Genomic DNA, 13,377 nt, shown 5'->3' with positions numbered 1-13,377 from the left:
TAATGAAACATCACGTAGCTGTGATAGAAGAAAATACTTTGTTGTAGTTGCCAGAGATCTCTCTTTCTAATAAGAAAAGAAAGAAAATGTAAGAGTTACAACTCAAGCCTCATATCCCTTCCTCACTCCTTGTTTCTTGTTCTCTCACGAGAAGTAACCGCCATCCGGGAATTCTGTGTGCCATTCCCTTGCGTAGCTGTGCACATCCACTAAACGTAGATGTATCCATGTACTGCACATGAAATTGTCTCATATGTTTTTAAATATATGAATAGCATTGTCTTATACTGGGATTGTCTCTTCAAAGGAAGTCAGACCATTGTTTCCAATATTTTTTACTGTGGTAAAATATGCATAACATAAAATTCACCTTCTGAACCATTTTTAAGTGTACAGTTAGTTGGGTGGCATTAAGTACATCCACACTGTTGTGCAACCACCACCATCACCCATCCAAAAAACTCATCTCATCTCGTAAAACGGAAGCTCTGTACTAGCTTCCCATTGGACACTAACTCCCTGTTCCTCCTCGCCCCAGCCCCTGGCAACCCCCATTCTACTTTCTGTCTCTGTAATTTTGACGACTCTGGGTACCTCGTATAAGTGGAATCATATGGTTTTTGTCTTTATGTGACTGGCTTGTTTCACTCTGCATAATGTCCTCAAGGTTCATCCATGATGTGTCAGAATTTCCTTCTTTTTTAAGGCTGAATAATATTCCAGACAACTTTTCAGATGTCTGGCTAGTCCTCTAACCCAGGATCTCATCTCACCCTCACTTTGCCCCCTACAACAGCCGTGTCGCCTACGCACGAATGCCTCCCAGGATGGGGAGCACCCACCCTTCCGAAGGGAGATAAGGAGTAGAAGCAGCTTCATGCAGCAAAACAAGTGTTGGTCCTGGCTGGAATGAAGACACCAAGCTAACAGGACCCGCATTTCCGTCTGGAGAACATGCGTGGGGGAGGGGGACAGGAGTGATATTGACCCAACAATTTGCTGTCTGTAAAAGTATATGTACACACATTACCTCATTTAGCTCTTGCCTCCCTCACCTATGAACTCCATGAACACCTTGAAGACCTACAGGGGATGGTATGGAGATGTCATTCTTCTATATTCCACAAGAGTAGCCTCCAAACCTATTGACCGTTTCTTCCCCCAAACCTGTCCAGTGTCCTCAGGAATGGGTCTTGACTCGCACAGCGGGAAGGCCATGAGGAGAACCCACACAGACTAGGGAAAAAATTGCCAAAAAGAAGGGGGAAACTAAAACTCTCCACCCCGGTGATGGGCCAAACCCACTCCAGGTGTTGTATACACGTCACCTCTTGTATTCTGGTTCTACACAAGGGTGCAGTGAGGAGGTGATGGCATTGGTGTCCCCACTTCCATCTGATGACCGTGAGATTCAGAAGGTGTCAGTGTGTGCCTGAGGCCACACGCAAGTCGGAAGCACGACTGAGACTCAGACACAGGCGACCTGACTCCAAACCCAGCCTGCCGTCTTCCCAGGGACAGGGTGGGAGGGAAACCCTCTCCTCCTCTCCTCCCTCCCTAGGTGAGGCTGCCACAGGGCAGGACCCCGGACATTTTACGGGGAGAAGTAAAGGGGTTATCATGCTGGAAGAAAGCCACAGAGGGGACACTTTTCTGTGATTCAGAGATGGATCGTGGGTGCCCAGGCTTCACGGTCTGCAGCTTGAAGCTGGGTCTGGCTTCTGCTTTGGGCCAAGGAGATGGAAGAGGCCCCAGAGGAGAAGGTGAGTGGGGCCAGTTCTGATCTAGACCTTGAATTTCACATCCTAGGTTTTCCAGGTGGCCCCCAACTCCATATATGCTGGTCAGTCTTACTGGTCATACTGGTCGGTCTTAGTTCTCGATTCTCAGATTAGAAAATACCATAACTACACAGTTAGGCAAAACTCCAGGACTCTTTCCTAAGTAGGATAGTAAAGCAGACAGGTATTTGGAGCAAGAATCTTTGTAGACTAAAGAGTATGCTTTTGTTTGGAATATTCCTCATCTGCTCTATGGCAATAAAATTGAAAGAAAAGTAAACCCCCATCCATGCCCCTTAGTGGATCTGAGTTTTCACTGGTAGAACGAAAGCTTTCCTGGGAACTTTGTCCAAATCCAAACATAATTCCACACCAGAGAACCCACTCACCTGTCCTGACTCTTCCTCATCACCAGGGCCACGGGGCGCAGTTGGAGCTGCCTAGTGTATTTAACCAATTTCTGAGGAGCTTGTAGGCTGGGGGCTCCAAGCATCTTCTGGTCTTGTAGAGACTGTTGCCCAAACATCGAGACAGGCAGAAGACTGTGCTTCCAGAGCATAAAGTCTAGGGCGTCTCGGGTGGATCATGAGCCGTCTTGCAGGACTGGCTCATTATAAAACCACTGATGGTAAGTCTGAGGAAAGCTAAGACCACAAGTAACCTCACATCCAGGCTCCCATCAACATCGCCAATGACTCCACGTGACTAAAGCTGACGGGCACTTCTCAGACCTTATCTTTCTTGACCAATCAGCAGCATCAAACACAGATAATCATCTGTTCAAAGAAAAACTTTAGATAAATTAAGTTTAACAGAGTTTATCTAAGCAAAGAACAATTCATTAACTGGGCAGCACTCAGAACCAGAAGAGGTTCAGAGAGGTCCACCCAGCAGTGTGAGCAGTGAGCTTCTATAGACGAACATGGAAGCAAAGCAGAGAAAGCATCCGATTGGCTGCAGTAGGCATCTGCCTTATTTGGCTGCTGTCTGATACATTGGCTGCCTGTAACTAGCTGGAGCTCGGTTATTTGTGATTGGCTAATACCTGGCCATTTGTTACAAAAAATATATATATTTTTTTGAGACAGGGTCTTTCTCTGTTGCCCAGGCTAGAAGGCAGTGGCATCATCATAGCTCACTGCAACTTCAAACTCCTGGGCCCAAGTGATCCTCTTGCCTCAGCCTCCTGAGTATCTGGGATGACAGGTGCATGCCATCATGCCTGGCTAATTTTTTAAAAAATTGTTTTTGTAAAGATGGGGTCTTGCTCTTGCTTAGGCTGGTCTTGAACTCCTGGCTTCAAGCAATACTCCTGCCTCAGCCTCCCAAAATGCTAGGATTACAAGCGTGAGCCACTGTGCCCTGCCACACACACACAAAAAAACATACTCTTAAGTTAGGTTTGAATTTGTTACCTAGGGAGCTCAAAGTCTGGAGACAGCCACAGGCCCATGGCCTTATGCTTATTTAATTTAACGCATCTACCCTCCTTAAAACACTGTCTTCCGTTGACTCCTGGGAAGCTACTCTCCTTGGATCTTCCCCACCTCACTGGCCACTGACTCCTATTCAGCCTCCTTTGCTTATTCTTCTGTAAGTCGCCAACCTGTAAATGTTGGAGACCCAGGAGCCCAGTCCTCAAGTACTTCCCTGTCTACACTCACCCTTTAAAAGGCCTCATCCAAGTGCATGGCTACAAACACAGCCTGCCTGAGATAACTCCCAAATGTACACCACTAGCCTCGACTTTCCCTGCGCATATTCCAGACTGATAGACCCACTGTCCACTCAACACCTCCGTGTGCATGTAACAGGGATTTCTAAATCAACATGGACAAAAATGAACTCCTAATTCACCCTCCCCATCTTTGCTCCCTGCAACCCTCTCCATCTCACAGAAAAAGGAACTCTGTCCTACTACTAGTTGCTGAAGTCCAGTCTTGGAGGAAATCTTGATTCCTCTCTTTCCTGTACCCCCTCTATCTAACTCGTCAGCAAATCCTGTCTGCTGTACCTTCCACATATGTCTGATTCCAGGCACTTCCTACCTCCCTGACTGCTGCCACCTCAAAGCCACCATCACTGCTTGCCTAGATTGCTATTGCAAAAGTCTCCAGCTGGTCCTCCTACTTCCTTTTCTGTCCTCTTACTGCCTCTTATTGCCTGTAAGTGAAAGTCGAATCATGTCTTTTCCCTCCTCACAACCCTGTGAAGATTATCGTCTCATTTAGAGTAAAAGCCAAAGATCTAGCCATGTCCTACAAGATATGTAGGCTCTCAATTGCCTTCCTAATCTCTTCTATTACTCACCTCTACCCACATCACTCTGTTCCTGTGCACTGGCCTCTTTGCTGCTCCTCGAGAATACCAAGCACACTCTGCCACAGGGCCTTTGCACCTGCCCACTTTCAGAAGAATGAATTAACTAGATAAGGTATATTCACAGAATGAAAATGAATGATCTCCAACTTCACACAACAATATGGATGAATCTCACAAATGTGATATTGAGCAAAAGAGTGACAACTTTGTGAGTCTATTTAAATGAAGTTAAAAAAAGAAAATAAACACATAGGCAAAACTAATATATGGTTTAGAAGTTAGAAAGTAGTTCCCCTTAGGGCAGGAAAGAGACATGATGAGGGCATCTTGGCAATGCACTATTTCTTGACCAGGGATGTGTTCAGTTTATGAAGATTCATCAAGTTCTACACCTATGATAATGTGCACAGTTCTAATATGTATATTAAATGTCAATAAAAATTTGAGGTCTTTCAATGTTCCTGGGTATTCCTAATTTCCAAGAAAGAAATGCAGCTTCCCTCTCCCTCACCCCTGCACCCTGCTCTCGGCCCCACTCCTGGTCAGCCCCATGGTCTTCACCATACAATCTGGACATCATTATAATCAGGCTTCTTTGATGGGTCAAGTACTTGAATTGGATTTATATCTCTCCATTTCTAATCCTACTGAGTTCCTTCATGAAATTAAAATATTTGCATTGGGGCTAAATTCTTAGTATTCTTAATCATTAAAGATAACAACCAATATCTCCTTGCGGGCCAGGGTCTATGCTATGTTAACAATATCTTCTTTGTCCTCCCAAGAGTCCTGCAAGATATGGGATAAGACCGCTCTGCCCATTTACAGGTGGGGAAGCTAAGGCTCAGAGAGGTGAGAAACACTGCTAAAACTGTGTTCTTCCTGGTATTTCATGTCACACCTCCACGTGCTTCACTCTGCAACAGGCTTCATTCTGTTTAACAGTTTTTAAACAGGTTATGCTTTTCATCCCTGATTAGAAAGGAAGGCCAGGTGGCTCGCATCCACATCTGTCGGAACTACCTGGAAGCTACCTTGTTACGAGTGTTAACGGGAGTGAGGGCAAGAAAAATTGTCCTGCATATCCCAGGTCCTGATCCCTCACGCTCAGCCCCAGACTGCAGAGGAAACCTCTAATAGTCAGACAAGCCAGGAAAGCTTTAAAAGTCCTGGCAAGAACTCTGAAATCAGACCCAGCCAGCATGTGTTCCTGAATATCAATAGACACTATATTTACCCTGCAAGCTTTCAGCACAACAGAAAGCTATAAATAACCATTAGGGCCCAAGCAAGTGGCCTTAACACACGGATTTTCTTCCAAAAATGCAGACCCATTTTAATTAAATCTGTCTTTAACCTTTGGGGAGGGGAGGCCCTCTGAATTTGGTTTGCTTTCGGAGACACCGTGAGTAATTTTCTGTTCTTTGAACGTGTGGGGATTAGCGCGCTCCCTGGTTGTTCAGCCTGGAGGCTCGCAGAGAGCTGAGCTCCCGGAGAGGAGGCTGCGGGCTTGAAGTGAATGCATCCTGCAGCCTGGGGCCTCACCCTGCCCTGGGCGTCCTCATCGACGTCTCTTTGCAAAGACAATCCTTTCTCACCCGCTCTCCCCCAGGACAAGATGAGTGTCATGGCTGTGTTGATGCTGCCTCTGCTCCTCCTGGGAATCAGTGGCCTCCTCTTCATTTATCAAGAGGTGTCGCGGCTGTGGTCAAAGTCAGCCGTGTAGAACAAAGTGGTGGTGATCACCGATGCCATCTCAGGACTGGGCAAGGGTAAGCTGGCTGCGCTCCCACCAGTTCCTGTTTATGCCCTGAAGGACAGCGGTGGCGGGGTGGCGTGTGGGCAGACTTGCACAGTGGGCAGGGGCCAGTCCTGTGTTCTCCCCCAGCATCTCTCGTTAACCAGCACGGGCTGCTCTCCCGGGGGCTGCGGCTTCCTTGTCTGATAAATGGAGAGGTTGGAATATCTAGGGTTGCAAACTCACAGCCTGAGGGCCAAAATGGGTTTGCAGATGTGATTTGTTTTGCTTTCATGGGGTTTCCAGAAATTATGAAAACGCTAAGCCCTTCGCTGGGGCAGCGTACTGGTTGTGAGCCCAGATTCCGGGGCTGGGTTCCATTCCTGGCTCCAGCACTGACTAGCTGGTCACTTCCCTTAGAGAAGTGCCTTGGATTTCCCATCTGTAGAGGAAGGAAGCGCGCCAGTCATCCCCACTCCCGACGCTGTCGTGAGGAGTAAATGGATTCACAGGCGACAGCACTTAGAGCGGCGTCCGGAGCTGTAGTGGGCTCCACTCAAGGGTCAGCGGTGATGACAGTGAACGCAGTTAGGCAGAACGTGCACATTCCAGTGTGTCACACACCCCAGTCCCTGTTATGTCACACTCGGCCTGAGTCTCTCAACCATTCTAACCCTGGCGTTGGGGGCATTTGTGTTTGCAACCCCTGAATTAGATAGTCTCAGAGGGCTCTTCCGCTGGTAGCATCTGTGACCTGAGAGGTAGTGACTGTCCTTAGGTTTGCAAGATTCTGACTCTGTCATTCCAAGCAATGGTAGTGCAACCCTCTATGTCATATAGTTTACAGGCGATTTTTGCTGCCTTCTGTTGTTGTTGTTGCTGTTGTTGTTATTTTCAGTCAAGCACAGAACCCACACAGCCAAACATTCATTAGTCACTCAACAAGTGTCCATTTGGTCACTATGCTCTGAGAGTTGCCCCAACTCCTAGTTGCTCAGGGGGCTGGGCACTTACTCTCACAGCGCTGCTGTCACGAGAACATCCACAGCCTCTGAGTTCTCGCAGAGCTGCTGCTCCTTCTCCCAGGCGTCCTGATTGGAAAAAATCTGCGTGCTTTGAGCATGGGTTAGATTTCAGTGGGCGATCAACCTGGGCCAACCACGTAAGATAAAAAAAGAGAGCAGAAGGCAGACACACCCGGCTGTCGGTGTGGCCCCTAGAGGAGTCCCAGAGACAATTCCCAGAGAGGGTGTCCTGCAGCATTGGAATCAGAGCTCAAAAGCAGGTGTGGGGACATAAACTCAAACTCTACCTTCTACAGGGGCAAGCCAGGGCACACGTATTTGTCAATCATGCTGGACACAGGCCAACAGGGAGGACTCTTGCCCTGGAGAACTGGAGAAGAGATGCCCCCCAAAGCCATTCAGAATCAAAGGCTTGGGGAAAATCTTGCTGTCCAAATAAAACGTCTTTGTCCAGCATCAGGCCAGGCTGCTAACATGCGAGCCCTGATACGACCGCCACCGTGGAGCCTTCCTGCCACCTTAATTGCTCCTTCCTCTTGGAAGGTCCCTGAGGGACTGGCCTGGTAACTCCTGCGGCCCCCGGTGTGTGCACACCACCGTGAGCGTTCTTCAGACAAGTACCGTAGCCGTGCATTTCTCAGCTGGCCCCTAGATACATGCTTCCCAGTGGTGAGGCTTGTGTTTTATTCATGGCATTCCCACAGCTAGCTCAATGCTTGGTATGCAGTAAATACTCAGAAATGTTCACATAATGACTAATCTCTAAAGGTGATATGTGATCAGGGAAGGCACTCACCTAGATAAGTCTGTTCTTGTGTATTTATTTAACTGATTTCCAGTTTGATTCTAATATGTTCAGAGAATATACTCTGTATGATTTCAAGTCTTTTGAATTTGTTGAGATGTGTTTTACGGCCTGGGATGTGGCCTATCTGGGTACACACTTCGCGAGCACGTGAAAAGAACGTGCACTCTGCTGCTGCTGGGTGAAGTCAGGGCTTTTAGTGTACCTGTCATCCGAATGATGTACACTATACCAAACAGGCAATATTTGATGCCTCAACTCCCTTTCACCCTTCCCCACCCTGAATCTCCAAAGTCCATTATCCCACTCTGCATGACCATGTATATCCATCATTTAGCTCCCACATATAAGTGAGCACGTGCAGTATTTGTTTTTCTGTTCTTGAGACTTTTCGCTTAGGATAATGGCTTCCAATTCCATCCAAGTTGCTGCAAAAGACATGATTTCATTCTTTTTTATGGCTGAGTAGTAGTCCATGGTATATATATCACATTTTCTTTATCTACTCATAGTTTATGGGCACTTAGGTTGATTCCATATCTTTGCAATTGCGAATTATGCTGTGATAAACATAGGAGTGCATGTGTCTTTTTGATATAATAATTTCTTCTCCTTTGGGTAGATACCCAGTAGTGGGATTGGTGGATTGAATGGTAGGTCTACTTTTAGTCCTTTGAGAAATCTCCATACTGTTTTCCATACAGGTTGTCCTAATTTACATTCCCACCAACAGTGTATAAGCTTTCCCTTTTCACTGCATCTGTCTATTGTTTTTACTTATTAGTAATGGCCATTCTGACAGGTGAGGTGGTGTCTCATTGTGGTTTTAATTTGCACTTCCCTTATGGTTAGTGATGTTGAGTGCTTTTCCATATATTTTTGGCCATTTGTATATCTTCTTTTGAAAGATGTCTGTTCATGTATTTTACTCACTTTTTAATGGGGTTATTTGTTTTTTTCTTGCTGATTTGTTTGAGTTCCTCGTAGACTCCGGATATTAGTCCTTTGTCAGATGTATAGTTTGTGAACATTTTCTCCCATTCTGTAGGTTGTCTATTTGCTCTTTTATTACTCGATTATTTCTTTTTCTGTAGAGAAACTTTTTAGTTTAATTAAGTCCCATTTATTTATTTTTATTTTTGTTGTATTTGCTTTTGGAGTCTTAGTCATAAATTCTTTGCCTAGGCCAATGTCCAACCAAGTTTTTCCTAAGTTTCTTCCAGAAGTTTTATTATTTCAGGTCTTACATTTAAGTCTTTAATCTGCCTTGAGTTAATTTTTGTATATGTTGAGAGGTAAGGATTGAGTTTCATTCTTCTGTATGTGGCTCTTCAATTTTCCCAGCACTACTTATTCAATAGGGCATCCTTTCCCCAGTGCATGTTTTGGTCTGCTTTGTTGAAAATAAGTTGGTTATAGGTATATGGTTTTATTTCTGGGTTCTACTCCATTCCATTGATCTATGTGTCTATTTTTATACCAGTGCCATGCTGCTTTGGTTACTATAGCCTTGTAGTATAATTTGAAGACAGGTAATGCAATGCCTCCAGATTTGTTCTTTTTGCTTAGGATTGCTTTGGCTATTCAGGTTCTCTTTTGGTTCCATATGAAATTTAGGATTGTTTTTTCTAGTTCTGTAAAAAATGTTGGTATTTTCATGGGAATTGCATTAAATCTGTAAATCTCTTTGGGCAGTATGGACATTGTAACAATGTTGATCTTTCCAATCTATGAGCATGGGATGTTTTTCCATTTGTTTGTGTCATCAATGACGCAAATCAGTAGCATTTCTATGCACTAATAACAGCCAAGCTGAGAATCAAATCAAGAACTCAATACCATTTACATTAGTGGCAAAAAAAAAAAAAAATCTAGGAATATACTTAACCAAGGACGTCAGAGTAAAATTAACTAGACAGAAAGCATATATATATATATATATATCCCTGGCAGAGCTATCTATCGCCAGAGAAAATGTGAAATTGGTGACATGTGGTCTGAAAAAAACGTGGTGGCTGTTTCCAATATCTTTAGATTGAGATGTCTTTAGGGCTGTGGTTTTGGGGGGCTAGGTAGTCATCTTTCTGTTCAGTGTAAGGAAGAATTTCTAATAATCAGAACTTTCCAACAAAGGAAGAGCTATTTCACCCCACTGTGAGCTCCCTTTCATGGGGAATAACCAAGCTGAGGCTGGAAATGACAAAAAAATTCCAGCCCAGGGAGGTAGCTGAGTAAAACAACCTCTGAAGGACCTTGCTTTGCTAAGACTTTTGAATTCTTTGAGTTCTTGAGTTGCTAAGAGAGGAGGGCTCACCATCAGTGGCTCCATCCACACAGTGTGCCCACCTTGCTCCTTCTTCCCCACAGAGTGCGCTCGGGTGTTCCACACAGGTGGAGCAAGGCTGGTGCTGTGTGGAAAGAACTGGGAGAGGCTTGAGATCCTATATGATGCCTTGATCAGCGTGGCTGACCCCAGCAAGGTAAGGCCTTCCAGTGGTTGGCTTGGGTAACCCCTATGCACCGTTAGCCTCCACTCATTGCTCAGGCCCAGTTCTTGGGCCAAGTAGGGGAAGTTTGGTGATTGCTTTGGGGAATGAGAAGCAGTGAACCCACTGACCTTGACGTAGGCATGTCTGCCAGCCATAAGGGGTTGTCTCGTTTTGACCACTCACCACTACAAAAATTTGTTCTCTGGCCGGCGATCTTGGCCCTAATTCTATAAAAGTCAGACTCAAAAGGATCCAGAAGATAGGGGATGTCACAGGTATGGGCTGTAATTACAAACACAGTTGATTAAAACAAAAAACAAAAACAACAAAACCTCAAATGCTCAAGTGATATCTCCTTCAAAGAAACCAGGGAAATGAAATTGCCTCCCAAGAAGTCTCCTAGGAAGTGAACACTTATTTCAATGAGGCTGCAGTTTTCCAGGCATTTCTAGAGCATTGTTCAGGGAATTGCCTTCAGAGCTTTCTTCAAGATTTTTTTTTCTTAATCTTTACCTTGAGGTTGGATTTGATGTTTGGAAACAGCCAAAAGTCATTCAGAGGTGAGTATGGTCTTTGAGGAGAGGGATCGAACAGGCAAACGGGGAAACACCAAAGTCTCCAAAGTGTGTTTCTTGGGATGTTGTTAGGTATTGGGGAAAGATGAGGTTTTGTGGTCAACCATATGGGAAATACCGTTAATCCAAGCTTGTCTGGTTTTCATACTAAGGGACTCTGGGGAGCCTTTGATATGCTGACACGCATTGTGTATCTCCAAGAAGAACCTGGAGAATAGTCTTTGTTTCCCAAACAAATGAGACCAGGGAACCCTGTCTTCAAGGGCACATCTCAGGACTAGTGTTTGCCAAACACTGGGATTGCATTGATCTCATGGTATCATCAATGTGCCCAACCTCCCCCTCTAAACCAACAGTCTTGATAACAGCAAGTGTCTAGGGCTGAACACAGTGTCTGGCACGCAGTAGGTGCTCCAAAAATTTTGTGTAGAGTGTATGATTTTGGTCAAAAACATAATGCACTACATTTTTGCTATGAAGTTCTGTGATGGATTTTCTTGCAGCTTGTAAACTAGTTAGGAAAGCAGTTTCCAAAAAGGAGCTCAGAAATGTTAAAAGTAACGATGTCACCACTGGCATCAGTGCACAGCCTCCAGAGGGAACCACTGTGAAGGACAATACTTATGTGGATTTATCAGTTCTGGAAACTTGGCCAGAAGTTCAGACTTTATTGTTACATATTTACGTTTGGATTTGTTGTTGTTGTTGCCCAGGTCCTCAAGAATGTATTCTCCACCCATCTTCATCCCAGAGTCACTTCTGCTTCTTCCTATTCATTTTTTTTTTCAGCAGTCATTTTATGAGCTTTGAATTTCAGAAGGGGTGGCTCTTAGATTGAGGGTCCCCAAGGTCTGCAAGAGGGAGGAGAGGGAGGAGATCCCACACATGCTCTGACTCTCTCATTGGTTCAACAGATGTTCACCCCAAAGCTGGTCCTATTGGACTTCTCAGATATCAGCTGCATCCTGGATGTGGCAAAAGAAGTCCTGGATTGCTGTGGCTGTGTGGACATCCTCATCAACAATGCCAGCATGAAGGTGAAGGGGCCTGCCCATAAGATTTCCTGGAGCTGGTCAGAAAGATCATGGACTCCGACTACCTTGGGCCCATCACGCTGACCAAAGGTCTCGTGAGTTTGACTTTCCCATGGGTATCTGGGACACCCGATGCTAGGGAGCACTCTGTTACGTAGCTGGGACAATCATCAAACTCTGGATGGAACCCCCCAACCCCCTCAGAAAAAAACCCTACTTATTTGGTGAGGGCTTTCAGCATTCTCACTGTAAATGTTGATGAAAGAAAAAGGATTTAGGAAATATCTTACTGGTCTATTTCAACTTCCCTCTCTGTGAAACCCCCTCTTCACACCCAAGCCCTGCCCTTTACCACTCTCTCCCCACTCACATCCATTGCTTCCCTCCAATGCAACATCTCTGGGCCATTGTCTTCATCCTTTGCATACATTTTGTTCTATCGACCTTGCAGTTGATCTGCTGCTAACCATGACAGTTGGTCAAAAGAGATTCTGTCCTCAGAAATGAAGAAAAAGGGTTTATCCCCAAACTACAAGAGACCCAGTATTCTTTCAACCCCTTCACAGAAACAGGGAAGGCAGGACGATGTCTCCCTTTAAAAGGTCAAGTTGTGGTTCTTATGTGGACCTGTTTGAGGGGGCCAGGAGACATCCAGGTGGAGAGTGCTCACCGCCAAGTTGAAATGCAGGGCTGAAGCCTGGGAGGGTGGGGCTGGAGAAGACCATGGGGTAGAACCAAAGTTGAAGCTCCTCCCCACATTTATCAGAGCAGAAGCTGACGGAGAATGTGAGCATGGAGAACCCCTCCATTTAGAGAGTGGCGTGCCCTGAGAAGGCATAGGTTTAGAGCCACCTTCTCTGCAGCCAGCTCCTAGGCCAGGACCCTCTAGGGTAGGATTCTGAGGAGTGAGAGGAAGGGAAGAAGCATTTGGGGCAGAAAGATGCCTGCCCAGGATGTCTAGAATGGTGCCCCAGAGATAGCAGTTTCTTCCAGTTCCGTCCCTGTGGACACACCATGCGGCCAGCACAGGTGTGTCATCCTAGCAACGCTTGACAAGGACTGTTCACGGGCATCAAAGTGAGGAACGGAAGAAGTGGAGTGGAAAAAGCCAGGACTGGTTTCCCCTTCTGGCTGCACCTCTAACCTGCTGAGGGCCCCGAGTCTAGTCATGAGCTCCAGGCCTCAGGGCACCCATCTCTAACATGGAGGGGCTTGGCCTAACCCACCATTCGGAAAACAGAGTCTCTGAATACCGTCTTCTCATTTTCTGCCACGTCCCCACTACATCAGGACCATTATTTACTTAATATCTTTCTCCAAATGTCCTCACTTTTAAATTAAATTCACTTTAGGAGGAAGGCCTTATAATGCCAACAAAAGTTTAAAATCCCTTTCACTTTTGATAAATAGAAGGCAACCTGAAAACTAAACAAAGGGGTTCTCCCAAGACAGCCTGAGACCTCCAGAGTCTTCATCTCTTTGTTAAAAGGTTAGCATCTGCAAGAGAGGCAGTAAAGACACGTTAGGACCAGCAGGAGACTTCCCTTGGGAAGCAATAGGAGAACTGAAAAGAACTGAACTTACTATTGAAATCCATGTCACTTAATG

The 13,377-nt window shown here is 45.6% G+C and overlaps 1 pseudogene; it reads left to right on the top strand.

Moving 5' to 3' along the window:
• The first annotated feature begins 5,721 nt into the window (after positions 1 to 5,721).
• Positions 5,722 to 13,377, top strand: part of LOC105818054 — a 16,073-nt pseudogene continuing 8,417 nt past the window's right edge.

Source organism: Propithecus coquereli, unplaced genomic scaffold, assembly GCF_000956105.1.
Source record: "Propithecus coquereli isolate 6110/MARCELLA unplaced genomic scaffold, Pcoq_1.0 Scaffold435, whole genome shotgun sequence".
Classification (NCBI taxonomy): domain Eukaryota; kingdom Metazoa; phylum Chordata; class Mammalia; order Primates; family Indriidae; genus Propithecus; species Propithecus coquereli.
This window is presented reverse-complemented; position numbering and strand designations above follow the sequence as displayed.